Source organism: Silene latifolia, chromosome 7 (assembly GCF_048544455.1).
Source record: "Silene latifolia isolate original U9 population chromosome 7, ASM4854445v1, whole genome shotgun sequence".
Classification (NCBI taxonomy): domain Eukaryota; kingdom Viridiplantae; phylum Streptophyta; class Magnoliopsida; order Caryophyllales; family Caryophyllaceae; genus Silene; species Silene latifolia.
The window spans coordinates 114,062,178-114,083,632 of NC_133532.1; the positions used below are offsets into that span (position 1 = coordinate 114,062,178).

Sequence of the window (21,455 nt, forward strand, 5' to 3'; positions counted from 1 at the left end):
TTCCAGCTATCCCAAAGACTCATCTCATACCTGCTCAATATCTGCTCACCATCCCCGAATGGATCACCGCAGTTTACAAAACAACAACCGGGTCCGCACTAATCACACAACTCAATATATATCAACAACAAGATAAACAGACAGCTTAACCGTCACACACAACCACACCAATTCCAACAATCTCAATCACCGACCGTCCACCGGACTGATCCCCGCCGATGGGGGACCGCAGCCGTACCCATCAAATCCCCGCTCCTCATAATGAGCGATAACCCTGTCCATTAATGTGCACATCCCCTTCCGTGGCGGGTTCCACGAAGGGCGAAACTAGGGCGTGAAGCCACTCCCGCAAGTGACTCCACTCAGCCGAGAACACATCTCGAGAACCATAGACAAACAACCACAATCACAATCACAAATTCACAATACAATTACTATATCAAACAATCAATCTCAACACATCAACAATCATCCCATTATGGGACTAATACCGAGTAGGAAATCCTACCGGAAAGCACACTATCGACGGTCTCTACAAACGTATCAAAAAGCTTCTTCTACGAAACCTCCTCCTATCATACAACATACAAATGCTACCAAATCACAAACTACTCAAAAACCCCCAAATCCCTAGATTAGGGTTTAACCAACTTAAAGGAAAGACAACAAAAAGGGTACATAGATCTTACCCTCGACGCAAGGATCTCAACGGTATAACCAACGATGAAAACCGACCTTCCAAACTCCGGGATTTGCTAACAATGCGATTAAGATGATGAACGTACTTGCTTTCTCTCTTTGACAGTAAATTAGGTTTTGCAAAAGTGTTTAGTATAACGACGACGAAGGTTATATATCTTAATCGCATAATTAACAAAACCCGAGAAAAACTCCCCGTAAACCGGCTACTCGATCGAGTACCCACTTACTCGATCGAGTACCCTAGTTACTCGATCGAGTACCCAACAGGTCAGAAACTATTCTAAAACGCAACTTACCCTTACTCGATAGAGTAAGGCCTACTCGATAGAGTACCCGAAGACTCATAAATACGGAGTATTACAGTATCGAAAGTAATAATCAAATTCCTTGAGATTAAGACTATTTGGTAGAAGTAGCTAAAACGTTAGCTCCAAATTAAAAAGGTAATTGAAATCTTATAAAACAGTTGAAGATTTATAAGCAGTTGAAAATTAGGAGCTAATTAACAACCTCTTTAATTAATTTGTCAAGCATTTTCAAATATTTATATTTTATATATACTTTCATAAAGTATACTTATTTTCGTAATTAATGAGCTCATTTTATCATAAAATGCGACTATTTCTATAAGTAAAACATATTATACCATTTGTATCGATTGTATTACTTTTCACATTATTTTTACTTTAAATTATAAGATGGGTATCGTAACAAAATTAGGGTAATGATAGTGCTAAAACTCAAACAAATTTTAATAATTCAACTTTTACATGTGAATTTTGGGTGGCTAAGTACATTCCAACGTAACATTATAACTACTCAGATCCTATTATGATATTATCAGACCGTCTTCCAAAAAAAAGTTATTTTATTATAGATATTTTGTATATATATTGGTCCATCTTATATCACCTTTTGATGGGGTGAATACGTTTAAAATTATTTTATTAGTTCAAACTTTAACACCAACCAAGAATTTTTTACGACAAAGACCGTAAACATTCCGCGTCATGGAGTCTTTTCTTAATCTTATTAAAGTATCAAACATTTATGTTACTTGACTCAGTTGACTCACACGTGTACACGACCAACGTCAACAACTCCAACCACTCACGTAAGTAAGCGTTTTGGCGAATGTGTTAGAAATATGGGTCAGACTCATGGTGAGTTCGATCGAATTTGGTTGGGTTACTTCAGATGAGACATTATTGAGCCAGCTTGGAATTTAAGTAGGTTTCAAATATATTGTTGGCTTATGCATGTTGAGTTATTTCGGATCTAATTATTTTTGGGTTTAATGAATATAAGAGAAAAAAAAATACGTTTTGGGAGTTACCTATTTGTAATTTTTCTTTGAATTTTTTTTTAAATGTAAATGATTAAATTAAGGGAAATGATAAATATAACCCACTGGGTTGTATTTAAACATTTAATACTGTTCTATATTTGGTATTAATTTAGAAATTAGAGAGTAAATTACACATAAATCAATACAATTAATGCATATATTAACTATTTATTTCCTTTTTTAGTTACTTAAATACAACCTACTGGGTTGTATTTATCATAACCCTTAAATTAATGTTATTTCAAATTAGTCATTTCAAGTCCTTTTGGGGTTAATTAGGGTTATGTTTTGTCACCAATTTCAGTTGGGTGGTTTCGAATTAGGTAAGCTACAAGTCAACAAAGCTCGGATTATGTTTTCGATTTAGGTAATTTTTTTGCCCGAAAATGATGTCAAAAGTGCAAAATATAACATGATCTATTAATTTGAGTGTAATTTAAAAAAAAAAAATTGACGTGGAGTAAATGTAAAAAAGTGGACTAAACTTGGGTGTAATTGGTAATTTACTCTAATAAAAAATCGTTATTGCTAAATCCCGCACGCTAGTTTGCTTAAATACAACACATTTTATCCTAAATTTCCATAATTGCCTTTTTTGTAAAATAAATAAATTAAAAAGACCCCTAAAAAATTAAAAAGACTTATACGGAGTATCTCTCTAAAGCTAACCAACTAGTTTTATGCCCGTGCAAATTTGCACGGAATTGAATGTTTTATAATTTGCAAAATGTGTAAGTGATGAAAAAGAAAAAAAAGGTATGATGCAATAGCATGAAATAATGTCAAGCTACATAATACTCCATATCAGTTACAAACATATATATTTAATAAATAGAAGGCTGTTATGAAATGTATTAAATGGATGTCCATTGGGCTTTGTGGTCCATTATGATACTTTATGTAATTAGGGTTATCACATATAGAGTGACTTAATGTATCTATATATATCCCCATATCAAGATGAATAAAGTATACTGATTGAGTTTTCTCCTTCACTTCTCTCTTTACCCTCCCTCTCTATCTTGTTCTATAACACGTTATCAGCACGAAATCTACCGTTGAGCAAAATATATGGTAAAGACCATCGTAAGGTATTCAATTAACCCTCTCTATTTATCACGTTGTGTGTAACCCCGTCCTATAGCCATACTCGATCTATTTTTCTGTTCATCTTCGTTTTAATAATTAGAATCATTAACATTGAGATTTAACATGCACTAACATCTATAAATCATGTTTCACAAATCACAAGTATACGTGTAATGCTCACATCTTAACTTTGGGTTTTGTAAATTCTATTTAATTGACATGCAATGGATTTTTTTTGCCTAAATTTTATTGTTCTTAACCGATTTTAATTCAGTTGATTAGGTATGTCCTCGTAATGGACAATTCATGAAAGTGCCAAAGATTTTCAACCATGTACACTGACGTTTTACCACATCTTTAATCCATCACATTGATGTTTTAATATGGCTATATGATTTCTCTAATTCAATTTCGTTTAATTCCATTGTCTTAACTCAATTCTAGTGGACAACAATTTTTATTTCGATTGTAAGTATTACCAGTATGCAGTTTTGTTGATGATAGCACGTTGCTCCAATTGTCAAACAATAATGTATTGCAAGGCGGTTTCCTATATCTATTTAATTCGAGACGATCTCATATTTATTTAATTGAGACGATCTCATATCTATTTAATTGAGACAAGCTCCTACCTAATTAATTTTAGATGATCTCATATTTATTTAACATAAGACAGCCGTCATTATATTTAAGACGATCTTTTTCTCAATTTAAGCGAGATAATCTAATATCGCTATGATATAAAACGGTCTTCTATCTATTCAATGTAAAACCGCGTCCTGGAATCACGTCCTATCTATTTAACGTGAGACGATCTTTTATCTATTTAATGCGAGATAGTCTCATGTCATCATAATTTAAGATGATCTTCTATCTATTTAATGTGGGACAATCTCATATCATCATAATTTAAGACATCATGATTTAAGATGATCTCTATCTATGTAAGGTGAGACGGTCTCATATGATCATCATAGTTTAAGATGATCTTCTATCAATTTAGTGAGAATTCATCTCACATATGATCATCATAGTTTAAGTTGACGGCTAGGTCTCATATGACCATCATAATATTATGAGTCATTTTCCTATAAATTTAAATGGAGACTAATTTATTGTGGAGTAATCTTACTCCTATTATTTATTTTCATTACCCCAAATGAAAAGTCAAATTCTCCACATACTTAAATTATTCGTCATATGGAGTAGTTGTTAACACTATTAAGACGACAAACTAATGGTTACTCAAAATAAATAACTCCGTCGTCATATTTCCCGATGGGATACAATTTTGTTGGTTTACTTTTACATGAGACACTAAGCGTGTCATATTCACTATACCACATCATTTCTTTGCACATATGATATAATTGCTAACCTAAGTTAGCATTCAACTCTAAATTTGGCTAGAAAGTGGACAATTGCACAATTAAGGCATCCAACTCCAACTATGGAGTATTATAATGCATTGCGAACTACTATCAAAAGTTGACATAAAATGATCATATATGATCAACAAGTGCTTAAGGAAATTTAATGTAACATTGCATTGAGTTCATTTGGGTATTACTATACCCGTTTATTATAAATATAAAGCTTATAATGTGCCGAAACTCTTATGTGTAGCATAGAAATATTACTCCGTATTACAACAGGAGACTACACTAAATTTGAGTATGATTTATATTTGAAGATCTAAACATTGGCGTTCCACATTAATACTCGAGGTTGAAAAGACCTAATAAATTCAATTGCACAAATTGATATTACTTCTAGTGGTTTGAAAACCACATAACAAAATACGATTATTTGTGCAATTACTTTTCACAATTTGATTATTATCATGTGAACAAGTTGATCTTCTAAATTGGGCATCTTGATTCAGCACATTAAGAGCCAAATACTTTATTCACTACTCCCCAAAATATTATATTATCTTATAAAATGCCCATTATTGTATCTCATTTATATATAATATGAGAAATCAGATTCTATGGTGGTTATGTAAATGATTGCAATCTATCTTGAATATAGTTTTTACCACCTTAGGGGGAGAAAGTAAGTGAAAAGTTGGTAAAACAAAAAAAGTTTTATCATATTAAATTACATCTACAATGTAATATATGAAGAATGTCAATTCTAGAAATTCTAGTATATGATCATCATAAAAGTATATCCATATAAAGTGGATACACATTTGCGCGCAATATTCAATTGCCAATTGAATTAGGACTTTATAAGTCCATTTGACTAGTCGACATATATATGGTTATTAACGAGCTCATAAACCTGAAATCCATCCAAATCATGGATATTGAAAATAAAACTGTACAGTTTGCATTATCGAGTCATCATGCATGTGCATATATAGAGACTAATTTAAGCATTTTCATATTGTTTTCTTATTACATCATTGCATTGCTTCATATTATATAGTTTAGAACCTAGTCACATATAATATGCATGCACATTATTGTTGATGATATGAGCATTCAAAGAAAAGGTGCAGTATTACAAAAGTGACAAGATTATTTGAAATGAAGATGCGAAAATCGTTATGAATTACTATTTTCATATTATGAAACTTGAAGCAATCAACGACTCCTATTAATCGAAGGCATGCACCTATAAAGTTGGTAAATACGAAGATAGCTTTTCAAGATCGAGAAACTTTCCTACATCATTAGCCGGATTGATATTAATTCAAATGATGTAACCATCAGGGGGAGTGTGCACGCGCTGTACTCTTTTTCCTTATCCATGGTTTTGTCCCACTGGGTTTTCCATAGAAAGGTTTTAACGAGGCAGCTGATTATGCATACTTGAAGATTATTGTACTCTTTTCCTTCATTAGTGTTTTTCCCACCGGGTTTTTCTATGAAGGTTTTTAACGAGGCATGTTCTTCAGTAATGGACATCCAAGGGGGAGTGTTATGAAATGTATTAAATGGATGTCCATTGGGCTTTGTGGTCCATTATGATACTTTATGTAATTAGGGTTATCACATATAGAGTGACTTAATGTATCTATATATATCCCCATATCAAGATGAATAAAGTATACTGATTGAGTTTTCTCCTTCACTTCTCTCTTTACCCTCCCTCTCTATCTTGTTCTATAACAAAGGCAACCTAAAATTAATAGCGTCTTAATAAATTGTTCCCAATCAAATTAATTTTATTTTCAGATGATAAATGTTACTCCCTCTGTTTTTTTATATATGACTTTCTCACATTTCGACACACCCCCTTCTCCCTTCAATATCTCTTAAAATATAAGACTAAATATTATGATATGTATACTCATATGAAAGAGTTTTTCGTAAGGAATTTAATTGTACCATTTTTATATTTTTTGAACAAATATATTTTTGTAAATATTAAAGTCAAAGGCTTACCTCGTAAATGCAAAACGTCATATATAAAAAAGTGGAGGGAGTATAAAAAATTTTGTCATTTCTTTAATTAATCTTTTAATAGGTATTTTTGCATATTTGTATGGAAACACGTTCCATCGAAATAAATATTTTATAAAACTATATGGTATACACATTAAAAATTAAATAAATACTATACTATATGACTAATTTATTGTCATGATCAGTGTTTTCTATAAAAAAAAAATAAGATATGCAAAATAATGTTGAAGAAAGTGGTTGTGGTGGGGTGGGGTCATGAGTTTAAAAAAGAATTTTTATTTCCTTGAATCAAGAACCAATAAGAAAGTTTAAAAAACCTATCTTTTATATCACAAAATTTCGTTGAAGATGACGGATATCATTTTCTCTCACAAAATAACCATGAGAGGTGAGTGGGGGAGCAACATGGGGATCCCCACCTTGTCCCCTCTCCCTTTTTTATGAGAGGTATTGATTCAACCATGACGGATTATGCAAAGACGCTTTGCTTTTATATATAGGAGATACCTTCATCGTTCGACTATAATGGATCGTAATTCGCACATATCAAACGTAAGTTCGTTGTTTTATCGGAAATTTTTTACTAAGAGCGTCTTTTAGGTCGATTTAGTTGATGTTTTTTAATTAAAAAAGGGCATTGACATCAGAGACGAGTTACAGAGATGCACAACTTTTGTCATAAGCAAGTTTTGTCTATTGATGCACAACTTGAAAGAGATGAGTTATGGTTCAATTTACTGTAAAAACAAACGGATAAGGACCCTTTGTACTGTGCTGATCGTAATGATAGCATTCAAATGCGAAACTCTTTCCAGTACTATAGAAAATGAATTATACAATTTATGTTTCAATTTATTGTAAAAATAAAACAAAAGAAGTTGAACATTAAAATACAATTTACATGTATTGTTACTCATCATTCTAATTGTTACGCAATTCAGACCTTTAAAGCTTTAATGATACCGTAATTTCCATGTTCTCCATAATTATCCGGTTGCAAATACTCTCAAGTTCCGTCCTCTTATCATCAAACTCATCAACCGCAGCACGCTGGTTATCATCAAGCCACGAAAGGGTCTGGTTAATGACATCTTCGACCTTCTTCTGCTTATTCTTCACCATGTTATTAATGCTAAAAGTGTACTTCTCTAGGGCATTCTTGGCCTCGGCCGTCTTCTTGCGTTCTTCATCATCAGACTTGTACTTGCCAGCCTCTTGGATCATCTCCTCTATCTCACGCTTGGAGAGCCTACCGTTTTCATTGGTGATAGTGAGCTGTTTCTTTTGCCCGCGGGTCTCAACCTCAGCAGAAACGTTTAGGATGCCATTAACGTTGATGTCAAAGCGCACTGTGATATTCGGAACACCATTAGCAGCAGGTGGAATGCCGGAGATCTCAAATCTGCCCATCAAGTTGTTGTCGCGGGGTCTGGTTTTGGTTTTCTCACCCTCGTACACCTGAATTACCACACCCGACTGGTTATTCGAGTAAGTGGAGAATACATGTGTGTTATTAATAGGAATGGTTGTGTTCTTAAAGATCATTTCGGTCACAACACCGTCCCCTGCCTCCAAACCAAGGGACAAAGGGGTGACATCACGAACCGAAAAACCTTTGATCTTATCATTACCCTGGCCACTCAAGAAGGCGGCATGGATAGCTGCTCCATAAGCAACGACCTCATCGGGATTGAAGCTCTTGCAAAGCTCCTTGCCATTGAAAAAATCTTTCAAAAGCTGTTGAACTTTCGGAATCCTAGTTGACCCGCCAACGAGAACAACATCATGAATTTTGTTCTTGTTCATCTTGGCGTCTTTCAAACAATTCGTAACGACCTTCATACACTTCTTGAACAAATCTATGTTCAGTTCCTCAAAATCAGGACGAGTAATAATGGTCGAAAAATCAACGCCCTCATAGAGAGATTCGACCGCTATGGGACTCCGAGCAGCAGAAGAGAGAGCTTTCTTTGCCTTCACACATTCTGTCCTCAATCTCCTCAAAGCCTTAGGATTTCCACTAATATCTTTCTTAGTTTTCGTCTTAAACTCTTTGACAAAGTGATTAACCATTCTATTATCGAAATCCTCACCACCAAGGTGAGTGTCTCCAGCAGTAGCTTTAACCTCAAATTGACCGTTGTCAATAGTAAGCAAAGAGACATCAAAAGTACCACCACCAAGATCGAAAACCAACACATTCTTGTTCTCGCCAGTGCTGGTTTTATTTTTGTCAAAACCGTAAGCAATGGCAGCAGCAGTAGGCTCATTGATGATACACATAACGTTCAAGCCGGAAATGACTCCAGCATCAACAGTGGCCTGGCGCTGAGAGTCAGTGAAATGGGCCGGGACAGTGATAACAGCATTCTTTACAGTTGACCCAAGAAAAGCCTCCGCAGTGTCCTTCATCTTAGTGAGGAGCATGGAGGAGATCTCCTCGGCAGCAAAGTGCTTGTCTTCGCCTTTGTAGTTGGCGACAATCATGGGTCTGTCACAATATAGATTTAACATATACCCTTAGAACACAAACGTATTAGAATAACCGAATACAAAAAAAGTGGAAATATAAGAGTAGACTAACCGAAAATGGTATTGATAGGGTCGATAGTGACCCGGTGCAAAGCAGCATCACCAATGAACCTCTCAGTATCAGTAAAAGCGACATAAGATGGCGTAGTTCTCTTACCCAAATCGTTGTAAATAATATCGACATGATCCTTCTGCCAAAGTGCGACACGACAGTATGTTGTACCGAAATCAATTCCGATCACAGGACCTTCCATATTATTACCCGCCATTGTAATGCACTCTTACGAAATTTAGGATGTTAAAGGAAGTGATAATATGGTGTGTATGTAAATTATTAGAGTTGGAATGAATAAAATGTGGAGGGAGTTTGGGGGTTTATATAATCATTGGATTAGGAAAGTCTATGATCAAAGTCATTTAAAACGTACTAGGAAAGTATCCCGGTGCTTCCTAATTCCTGCTCATTTTTTTATTATCAACTTACATCTATTCCTACTATGATGATGGTATGCTTCAAATTCTTTTCAAAATGTTCTTTTTAACCAACTTTGTATTGGAAAATAATCTGTTATTTTTCACAATGTTTACTTGAGATCATTCTTCATATTAAAGAAGTGTTTGGGTTAGAGGATTGTACCCCAGAACCATTGTTATATACCGTTCTGAATATATTTCAAACGGTGTTATTATTAATGGAGCTTAATAAGATACAGTTTGTTTATTGTCATATTAAGGTGTTAATACGATGATACGTCTTGATTGAACTGATATATTTCACATCATGATAAAGATTATGATAATAGGATTCGAGTATTATAAAGTTTAATTTAAAAGTGTTCTTGATCGTCGGATCGTCAGAATGTAACTGTGATATCCAGAGAGACCAATATAGGTATGAGTATGACACAATGACAGTACTCATAACGCGAGTATTAATAGATCTCGTTCATTAAGTTATACATATAGATAATGCATGTGGAGATATTGTTATTGAACTAACCAAGAGTGAGATACCTAAACAGTTGTTATTGCTTATGCACTGTTATTGTGGAAATTCTCTTAAGGAGAAGACCTATGTAATTAGTGGTTAGTCACAACGGAATCCATCAACTCAAGGTAATGAGTTTGAACTCTATCTTGCCATTAATGTTATTGGCAATAAAAAACCCTTAGCTAGGGGAGACGAAAGATTTAAGAAAGGAGTTTACTAAAGTCATCCATGACCAATAATGATGGATAACATAGTGGTTTTCTAGTGGAGTTTACCAGTCAAACCATTCCCTATGATGACTGTAACATCCCAGCCTAACGTGGATCGGGAGCGGATACTCATGATAGCTTGCCTGACTATGTACTTTGATCCACAAATAAACATGGGTCCTTTTCAGCGCATTTTGTCATCACTCATGCATATCCTGGAAACCTTTCCAGGAGGTCACCTATTACTACTCCCAGCCAAACATGTTTAACTATAGAGTTCTTTTGCATGGATAACGAGGTCACCCATCCTAAGATTACTCCCAGCCAAGCACGCGTAACTGTGGAGTTCTTTTGCATGAATAACCGGAAAAGAAAGTGCACTTTGTTGATATGAGTAGTACTTTCAATCCCTTTAAACACTAGTCATTTAGGCTTATCAATGGATCTCTTCAATTAGCGTGGGTGTTACAATGACCCTAAGTTGGAATGACTGAGCGAAATAGTTATGCTGCATGAATAACCTTTTATTGGAAATAATCTTTGTTATCTTTTGAGTTATGACTGGTATTTTTTCACGGTAATTACTTGAGATAATTCTTCATATTAAGGAAGCGTTTAGGTTAGAACTTTACCTAGAACAATTGTTATATACTGTTCTGAATATATTTTATACGGTGTTATTATTAATGGAGCTTAATAAAATAAAGTTTGTTTATTGTCATATTAAGGTGTTAATACGATGATAAGTACTTGATTGAACTGATATATTTCACATCATGATAAAGATTATCATAATAGAATTCGAGTATTATAAAAAGTGTTCTTGGTCGCAGGATCGTCAGAATGAAACTGTGATAATCCGGAGAGATAAATATAGGTATGACACAATGACGGGACTTATAACCCGAGTAATAATGGATCTCATTCATTAAGTTATACATATAGATAATGCATATGGAGATATTGTTATTGAACTAACCAACAACGAGAGTTCCTGAATAATTGTTAGGGGATTAGCAACAGACAAACCCCAAATGAGGTTTGTCTAATGCCACATCACTCAACACACAAACCTCTCTAACAACAAACCTCAATACAACAATAAACAAAACTCTGAAATATAGACAAACCTCATAAAAGTATAATACATGGGGTTCACTATCACTCACAACCAAAAACACAAACCCGTATACAAAATTGTAACTCTTTTCATCCATAAACCCATAAACCTTTGTTCAACAATAGGGAGGTTTGTCTATGAACCTCTTAAATAGTAGACAAATCTCTTTGACAAACCTCTATTGCTAATGCCCTTATTGCTTATGCAATGTTAATATGGAAATTCTCTTAAGGAGAAGACCTATGTAATTACTGATCAGTCACGGGGAAACCCATCAACTCAAGGCAATGACTTTGAACTCTATCTTGTCATTAATGTTATTGGCTATAAAAAAGACCTTAGCCAGAGAAGACGAAAGATTTAAGAAAGAAGTTTATTAAAGTAGTCATTCCTAACCAAAAATGATTGATAATATAGTGGTCTTCTAGTGGAGTTTAGCACTCAAACCATACCCTATGATGACTATAACATCCCAGCCTAATGTAGACCGGGAGCGGATACTCATGATAGCTCGCATGGCTATGTACTTTGACCTACAAATCAACACAGGTCCATTTTAAAGCATTTTGTCCTCACTCATACGCATCCTGAAAATCTTCGCAAAAGGTTATGCATTTTAAGACTACTCCCAGCTATATAACACATTTAACTGCGGAGTTCTTTTACATGGATAACCTGAAAACAAAGTGCACTTTGTTGATACGAGTAATATTTTCAATCCCTTTTAAGCACTAGTCATTTACGCTTATCAGTGGGCCTCTTCAATTAGCGTGGGTGTTACAATGACCCCAAGTTGGAATGATGGAGGAAAATAGTTATGCTGCCCTTTACTCCTAGTCCCATTCGTGTTGTTTGCACAAACTAGGCGTCGTGGCTTGTTTGTGTAAGCTACATGAACTGGCCAGTTCATGTTCTTTACTAGCTTGAATGGAGCAGGTACTTTTTTTTCCATTGCAATCGTCTCGTTGAAATAACTGATTTGAAAAAAAACTCATCAAAAAATGAATCTCGAGCACGAAATTATAGCCGCTTAAAGTTTTTTCTTTATTAATCGTAATATTTGTTCCTAATCTAGGGGCATGATGAGTAAAACTAGGAGCGTGATTTAGCAACTCCCTTTATTTTTTATCGAGACACAAACCAACTATTTAGTAAACCTATTTTCCGAATTTACGTACTCATTGTTGGGCCTGACATTTCCGCACTTACCCTGGCCTGATAATCAGGGAATGACCATCAGAGAAAGTTCAAGTTTAGTACTGGGTAATCAAGCCTATCTTCATAATAAAATTCAACCCCGACCTGACAGTCAAGACAAAAGTGTCAGGGCAGCTCAGGATATGCACCAGGCAGGAGAGGACAAAGGTCAAGCGAGAAGATATTATTTGACCAAATCAAGGATAATTATGGAGAATATTTTCAGCATTATTGCACCAATTAAGGGAGCAATTAAGGAGAAGATTATGTCATCTCATCAAGCATTTACCGGGCATTGAAAAGCATTGAAGGCGTAATTAATGGCGTCATCAAGAGGGAATATTACGCCTTAATTGTGGAGATTATGCAACTTGATGAAGATTACTATATAAAGGGGAGTCAAGATCATTTCAAGACACATTCCACTACGCTACAAGAAAATACATTACAATACTTAGACGAAATTTTCTACTTTGTACTAGTTATACGACAATTGTCCATAATACTTAGTGAAATCCTCTCATGACTTGGTGCCCGTGGTTTTTTCCCATTTAAGGGTTTTTCACGTACAAATTCTGTTGTCATTCATTACTTTATTTACTTTAATTTACGCACGTAGTAGCCTGTCCTGCAATCGTAGTCCAGATAGTTGAGCTAGTTAACCCTGCAACTACTCTACCCTGACCTGATTCAGCCTTACGCAGAATCCACCCAAAATAATTGGCGCACACCGTGGGACGATTAGCTCATTAAAATCTTTTTTCTTTTTCACAAAAAATCCCTTTTTCCCCACTCACAAAAAGTCTAAAAAAAATAACAAAGAATGGCCCAACCCAATGTGAAAGAACAATTAATTGCTGCCCTACAACAGTTGACAGAAATGGAGAATCTGAAAGAAAAGATGGCTCAGAGTGAGGCTGAAATCTTACAACTAAAAGAGTCTAAGTCAGCCCTGAAACAGAAGTTGGAAAAAACTCAGTGATCAGGCTCCAAAATTCAGCCAGGAGGAGGCCCATCACTATGGAGGAGGCTGCACCTGATAGTTATGCTGATTCACCCTTTGTGGATGAAATATCAAAGGTGGATCTTCCCAAAAAAAATTTGGTACCATCTGTTTTGGGTGGATTTTGCGCAAGGCGAAATCAGGTCAGGGTAGAGTTTTGTAAGGTTAACTAGCTCTAGATAACCTGTTGGTCAGGTCGTCAGGGTACAATAATAAGCTGTAAATGAAATAACAATAACAATAATAAGACAAGTAATTTTGTACGTGGAAAACCCTTGAATGGGAAAAAACCACGGGCACCAAGCCAAGAGAGGATTTCACTATGTATTTTGGGAGAATAATTATATGATTATAACAATGCTTATTTCTCTCTATGTATTGCGTATGCTTCTTCTTGTGTGTGAATGAGATGAGTCCAACATCTTCAAAGTGCTCCTTATATAATCTTCAATCTTGAACGGCTGCTTGATATGGTAATGAATGCGGATTATTCTCCATTATTACCAGTAATAATTGCCAATTATTCCTCTCTTAATTACTGCATTTACTGCGAAAGCTTCATACTTAATGCTGCGTATATAATTCCTTTATAACACGCGTATATGGTCTAATATCGTCCTGATATTTTGACCGTTGTCCTCACCATGGCCTGGCGCCTATCTTCATGTGCCCTGATAGCCTGGCACCCTGACAGTCAGGTTTAGATGAGATACTCGATCGAAGGTCTCATGGATTTCCGTGCCTAACAATTGCCCCTTATCTCCTTATTTGCAAGCAGCCAGACGAAAAATGAGGAGATAACTTTATTTTTAGGAAGATTACCCAACGGTTAAGTTTTGCCTAGTCAGTTTCCTGTAACGGCTATTTTACTGCAGTTGATGACGCGTATGATATTTACTGCAACTTCCTTAATGATTATCCACTTCATTTGCGGCTGAAACCCTAATCTTCTTCATTATAAATACCTGCGTGCTTCATTAAGTTGAACTCACCAAAGCAATTTCTTCTCATTTTCTCTCTTTAATAATCTTTCTCTTCAGTTCTCTTAATTTCCAACTTCTTCAATCTTTAATCAATTCTTCATAATCTTTCAAATAATGGCTGCAAAGAAGAAGTCTACCTGGCAGCAGCCTCGCAACTCCTCCTCCTCGAATCCCGAGGAAACTTCTTCCAAACTTTGCCTACTTCTTCCGCTCCATCTCCCACAAATAATAAGCCGAGTGATTCTCCATTGGAGATGATCTCAATATTCCATGGTGATTTTCAATTCAAGCCTATGAAGGCTTTAAATGAGGATCGCCTCCCGCAAACCGTTTGAAGCCCGAGTTAGAGAAGATTTTGAAGGATAAGGGGATCATCCTCGCGATGCAAGTCCGGATCCCCGAGAATTCTCCCATCAGTGGCCGACCGGACTTGTCCTGGTTGGTTCTGTGTTCATGACTGGGCTTTCAGGGCAGGCTGTAAGCTTCCTTTTTCTCCTCTTATGGTTGAGGTTATTAAGGAGATCGGTGTTCCATCTTATCAGTTCATGCCAATGGTGTGGAAGGTTGTATGTTTTAAGGTCAAGGCGTCTACTACTCCTCTTCTGAGTAACTTGGACAGCGGCCATGATAAAGGCTGGGTTGCTGGGTACATGTTTGTCAGGACCAATTGTAACACCCCCATACTCCAAGTGCCTGACCAGGACCACCCAGGTATAAGGATGCTACCATCTCGGTTACCCGAGGCAATGATAATCAAATAAACAATAATGAAACAACATTTAAATAGGAATACTTTAGCGAAAGGTTACAATCTCAAAACCAAAACCAAAATACGAATACATGTTCAAACCAACTGTCTAATCAGCTAACTGAAATGTTTATTAAACTACTAGCTACAGCGGAAGACTTCTATCATCAGATCGTGGCACATCCCAGTTATCCCAAAGAACTCGACTCATACCGCTCAATAATCGCCACCATCCCCGAATGGATCACCACAGCTTATTAAAACATTAACCGGCGGGTCATACTAATCATCACACAATTTATATAATCAACAAGACAAAAACAACACAAATCAAACAAATACACACAATCACCCACTCCAATTAATCTTCATCACCGACTGTCCACTAAACCAGCCCTGCCAGTGAGGGACCGCAGCCGTACCCACCAAATCCCTGCTCATCATACCGAGCGATAACCCTGTCCCATTAATGTGCACATCCCCTTCCGTGGCGGGTTCCACGAAGGGCGAAACTAGGGCGTGAAGCCACTCCCGCAAGTGACTCCACTCAGCCGAGAACGCATCTCGAGAACCAGAGACAAACAATCAGCAATCACAATACAATATCAACAACCGTCTGAATCAATCAACAATCATTAACTACAGCACAATCACCACACATTATGTAATTAATACTAAGTAGGGAAACCCTACCTGGAAAGCACAACACAATTAGGCAATCTCACAGCTGATATCAAAACGCTTCCTCTACGAATCCTCCTCATAACATACAAACATATAATCACTACCAATCATACAAAACAACAAAACTCCCAAATCCCAAATTAGGTTTTAACCAACTTTAAAGAAATGCTATAAGAACGGTATATAGGTCTTACTCTCGACGCAAGGATCACAACGGTATAAAGAAAGGTAAAATCCGACCTTCCAAGCTCCGGGATTTGCCAACAATGCGATTAAAGCGAATGACGTAGTTTGATTTCTCTTCTCACAGTGATTAGGTTTTAAAAAGTGTTTTAAGAACAATGATGGAAGTAATATATACTCTAATCGCATTATTAACAAAACCCGAGAAATCATCCCCCGTAAACCGGCTACTCGATCGAGTATCTAAGGTACTCGATCGAGTGCCCCCTTACTCGATCGAGTATCCGCGTTACTCGATCGAGTACCCAACAGGTCAGAAACTATTTTAAACTGCAACTCACCCTTACTCGACAGAGTAAGGCCTACTCGATAGAGTACCCAGAGACTCATAAATACGTAGTATTACAGTCTTCCCTCCTTAAAAAGAACTTCGTCCCCGAAGTTCAAACCACAACAAAACAAATACTCACACTACGACACTCCCGACTCAACAACCAAAGCAAACTCAACATAAAACATGTTACTAACCCAAACGCAACCCGACTCAACGACAACAACTATACCGACACAACATAAAAAGGGTATAAAAACTCTTTGCGATCATCTCCTACCCCCCTAAAAGAAACAAGGTTACGTCCCCGTAACCATACATACCTGATCAAAAAGGAAAGGGTAACGCTCTCTCATGGCATCCTTTGCCTCCCATGTAGCTTTCTCAGTCTCGTGGTTAGACCAAAGGATCTTAAGCAAAATTGTCTCACCACTCCTAGTCTTCCTAACCTTCCGGTCAAGAATCTGCTTAGGTACCTCAAGATATGATAAGGACTCATCTAGCTCTAAGCTCTCTGCCTCTAACACATGTGATGGGTCACTCACATACTTCCGCAGCTGCGATACATGAAACACATTATGCACTCTCTCTAACGTAGCTGGTAAAGACAGACGATATGCAACCTCCCCAACTCGCTCTAAGATCTCATAAGGCCCGATGAACTTCTGACTCAGCTTGCCTTTCTTCCCAAATCTCATAACCCCACGCATAGGAGACACTTTCAGAAGAACGTTGTCCCCAACTTGAAACTCTATATCCCGGCGATGTAGATCTGCATAACTCTTTTGCCTATCCTGAGCTGCTCTCATCCGTTCCCTGATCATCTTTATCTGTTCAACCATCTCATGTACCATCTCTCGGTCCTAGAACCACTTTGCCTCAAAGACTGTCGTCCCAACAAATCGGACTCCTACATCTCCTCCTATATAAAGCCTCAAACGGTGCCATGCCAATACTAGTGTGATAGCCGTTGTTGTAAGAAAACTCTATCAAATCCAACCTCTGCTCCTGCACTACCACCAAAGTCCATCACACAAGCTCGTAACATATCCTCAAGAGTTTTGATTGTTCTCTCGGTCCCGACCGTCTCTGTCGCAGGATGAAAAGTCAGTACTCATCTTCAAAGTTGTTCCCAAAGATTCCCGCAACTCTTTCCAAAACCTTGAGATAAACCTCGCATCTCTGACACTATGTCCTTAGGGACTCCATGTAACTTAAGCACATTCTTCCGATAAGCCAAAGCTAATTGTGCTTTAGTCCATATATCTTTCATTGGTACAAAGTAAGCTGACTTGGTCAGTCGATCCACTATCACCCATATCATGTTGTTACCCTGTTGACTCTTTGGCAAACCCACGATAAAATCCATAGAAATGGATTCCCACTTCCACTCAGGTACCTCTAAAGACTGAATCTTACCTTGTGGTTGTCGCTTGCTCCCCTTTAACTCTCTCGCATGTCAAACAACGGGCCACAAACTCACTTTTTTTCTTCCTCCCAGGCCACCAAAACTTGTTCTTCAAATCCTTGTATAGCTTGTCACCACCTGGATGTACTGAATACGGTGTACAATGTGCCTCTGTCATGATTGTCTTTTTCAGCTCCCCATCATTAGGGACACACCACCTACCATCGAACCTCAAACTACCATCTGTATGTATAGAGAACCGAGACACTGTCCCTTTCTCTACTCTAGCTCCCCACTCAACCATCTTAGGATCCAAAGCCTGTTTACCTCAAATATCATCATAAAGATCAGGCTGCACTGTCAAATCTCCCACATCATCCCCTCTCTGCATCATATGTATCCCAAACTTCCCCACCTCATCTCTCAACCTCATCAAAGATAGAGCTGTACACAGCGAGTGTACACTCTTCCTACTCAAAGCATCTGCAACAACATTGGCTTTCCCTTAATGGTAGATAATATCCATGTCATAATCGCCAATCAGCTCCATATCTTGAGAGCAAACACCACCGCACCCAACTCTAGATCATGTGTAGGATAGTTCTCCTCATACGGCTTCAATTGCCTAGAAGCATAGGCAATCACCTTACCGTTCTGCATCAACACACATCCCAACCCGTTCTTTGAGGCATCTGTATAAACCTCAAAGTTCTCAATCCCTTTGGGCAATGCTAAGATAGGAGATGTGGTCAAACGCTCCTTTAATGTTTGGAACGCCTTTTCAGAACTCTCATCCCAGCGAAACCTGTTCTCTTTCCTCATCAAAGCTGTCATAGGTCTAGATATCTTGGAGAAATCTTTCACGAACCGTCTGTAGTATCCAGCTAAACCCAAGAAACTCCTGATCTCAAAGAACATTCTTTGGTGCTTCCCACTTTGTCACCGCCTCAATCTTCGATCCACAAATACTCCTCCTTAGAGATCACATGCCCCAGAAAAGCAACTTTCTAACCAGAACTCACACTTGGAAAACTTAGCATATAACTCATGCTCCCTCAAGGTCTGCAACACAATCCTCAGATGCTCCTCATGCTCCTCCTTAGTCTTAGAGTAGACTAAGATGTCATCGATAAACACCACCACAAACTTGTCTAAAAACTGCCTGAAGATTCTGTTCATCAAGTCCATAAACACAGCCGGTGCATTAGATAACCCAAACGGCATCACCACATACTCATAATGGCCATACCTCGACGTGAAAGTTGTCTTCGGTATGTCCACCTCTCTAATCTTCACCTGATGGTAACCCGACATCAAATCAATCTTAGAAAAGACTGATGCACCACTCAACTGATCAAATAGGTCATCTATCCTTGGCAAAGGATACTTGTTCTTCACTGTCACTCGGTTCAGCTCCCTGTAGTCTATGCACAACCTCAGACTCCCATCTTTCTTCTTCACGAAAAGAACTGGTGCTCCCCACGACGATACACTAGGTCTAATGTATCCCTTCTCTATCGATCATCTAACTGCTTCCCCGAGCTCCTCCATCTCTTTAGGACCCATCCAAAGACGGTGCCTTAGAGATTGGCCCCGTCCCCCGTTTCAACTCAACGGTGAAATCTATCTCCCTCTTCGGTGGCAACCACGGAATCTCCTCTCGAAAACATCTCGCAAACTCTCCCACCACTGGTATCTGATCAACTGTCGGACTCTCTATCCGGTCATCTCTCACATGGCACAAGATCAAAGGACATCCCTTCCTCAGATAAGACTTCAAGGTGACAGCTGCAATCAACTTAACTTTGGGTTTGACTAGAAACCCACGATAAGACACACTAACACCCTTAGGCCCTCTCAAAGACACTTTCTTTTGATGACAGTCTATCTTAGCTTTATACTTTCCCAACCAATCCATCCCAACTATCATCTCAAAACCGTCAAAAGGAAACTCCAACAAGTCTACAGGTAGATCAACTTGCCCAACTATCATAGACACATCTCTAAACAACCTCCCACATGATACAGACTTACCCGAAGGTATGAAAACTTTCTCACTTACAGACTCATATACCCTCAAACCCAACCGTTTAACATGACTCAAAGATACAAACGACTGAGACGCTTCCGAATCAAACAAAACAAAGGTATGAACACCGTTAACAAGAAAAGTACCAGTGATAACATGTGCATCCTCCTCAGCTGCTTTCTTGTCCATCATGAACAGCTTTCCACTGGTCTTCTGTCCACCTCCCTAGACAAGATCTTTTGGTTGATGTGGTCGGCTTAGCACCCGACCCCTGATTGTTGTTGTTGTTTGTAGCTGGTTTCTGATAAGAATTACCGCCATTGCGGTTACCTCCACCCTGATAGCTCTGACTTCCCCGGTTAGACCATGACCCAGACGGTCTATTGCTTGCATAACTCTGTGTAGGTCCCTGAGAATAGCCCCCCCCCGAGCCGATCCCTGAAAAGCTCCAGGCATACTCGTGCACTCATGTCTCTTGTGGCCTACACCGCCACAGCCATAGCAGGTCATCCCCCAACTACCACTACCACTCACACGGCCACGCCCAAAGGAAGCCCCATCACTGAACCCTGACCCAGAAGAAAACCCTCTACCTTGGGTGTGGTTGCCTTTCTTATGACTAGATTAGCCACCACCCTCACTCTCAGCCTTTCTTTTCTCACTCACTCTCTCCTGAGCCATCTCCACCAACCTCTCAGCTCTCCCAGCCCTCTCGTAAGCTTCCTTAACATCGGTAAGGACTCCCACGGGTAACTTATCCATAATATTGGGTGTCAACCTTCTCTCAAACCTCAGCGCCAGGTTCTCCTCACTCAAACCCATATCCTCAGCCTACCTAGACTTCTCATTAAACTGCTTGTAGTACTCAGCAACTGACATATCAGATGTCATCTTAAACCCATCAAACTCTTCCCTCAGCTTACTCCTCACATGCTCCGGTACAAACTCCTTCCTCATAGCCCTCCGAAACTCTTCCCAAGGTATAGCAGGTAAGCCCTAATTCACATACATCTCCCTAGCACCCACCTTCACCGTATCCCACCACTTGCCAGCTGCTTCCCTCAGGTAGAACGCAGCTTGTTCTACTCTCATCTCATCAGGACAGTGAACTAGGTCTAGTATGTTCTCCATCACACGATGCCAATTGTCAAGAAGGTTTGGTTCCCCGGTTCCTGTGTACTCTTTTGGGTTGAACCTCGCTATGTAGAGACTGATCTTAAAGTGATCAACCTCCTTTTCCTTTCCCACTTTCTTTAAGGCCTCAGTAAGAGCATCTTGATGCTCCAACATCTTAACGACATCATCTATGTTCATGGTCTCAGCTCTCGCATAATAAGCGTTTCTCTTGGGCGGCATCTTGAAACTATATAAGAAAGGGTAGACATAAACATACGCACTAAAACCTCAAAACACGAAAGCGGACTGCCCAGAACACACTCGAACGAGCGCCTAAACCTACTCGATCGAGTAAGTGGCTAC

At 38.2% G+C, this 21,455-nt stretch overlaps 1 pseudogene; it reads right to left on the bottom strand.

The window, feature by feature from the left end:
• Window positions 1–7,503: 7,503 nt before the first annotated feature.
• LOC141590555 (heat shock cognate 70 kDa protein-like) lies at window positions 7,504–9,359 on the bottom strand (annotated as a pseudogene).
• Window positions 9,360–21,455: the final 12,096 nt, after the last annotated feature.